The following is a 433-nucleotide window of genomic DNA, read 5'->3' as shown; positions in this document are numbered from 1 at the left end:
GAATATTAATATTGGATATAAAAAAATTAATAGGTAGAATTGACACTACAAGAAAAATGGTGAGCACCGTTGGATTCATCAAATAAATTTGTCGATAATCAGTTTACCGTTGTCTTAGAATTGACGATATAAATGGCGCAAAAAATTGTTTATTAGTGGATTATTTTCGTCTGGCGCTAATTACCAGCGAATTTTACGTCGGTTTTTTCGATGAATTTGTCGAGACTTGAGTTAGTTGATAATTAACATCGGATTAACTTTTGCGCCATTTCAAGTATTAGGTGCCAAGTTATCGTCGGATTAATCTGCCGGTAAATTCATCGGTAGTTATTTTTATTTTAATTTTTTGGCACAATTAAGTCATAATTAGTAGTCAAATTAAAACTCTTGTTAACAAAATTGTTAGCAGAAATCTAAAATGATCATTAATGAA

This window comes from Arachis ipaensis, chromosome B03 (assembly GCF_000816755.2).
Source record: "Arachis ipaensis cultivar K30076 chromosome B03, Araip1.1, whole genome shotgun sequence".
Classification (NCBI taxonomy): Eukaryota; Viridiplantae; Streptophyta; class Magnoliopsida; order Fabales; family Fabaceae; genus Arachis; species Arachis ipaensis.
This window is presented reverse-complemented; position numbering follows the sequence as displayed.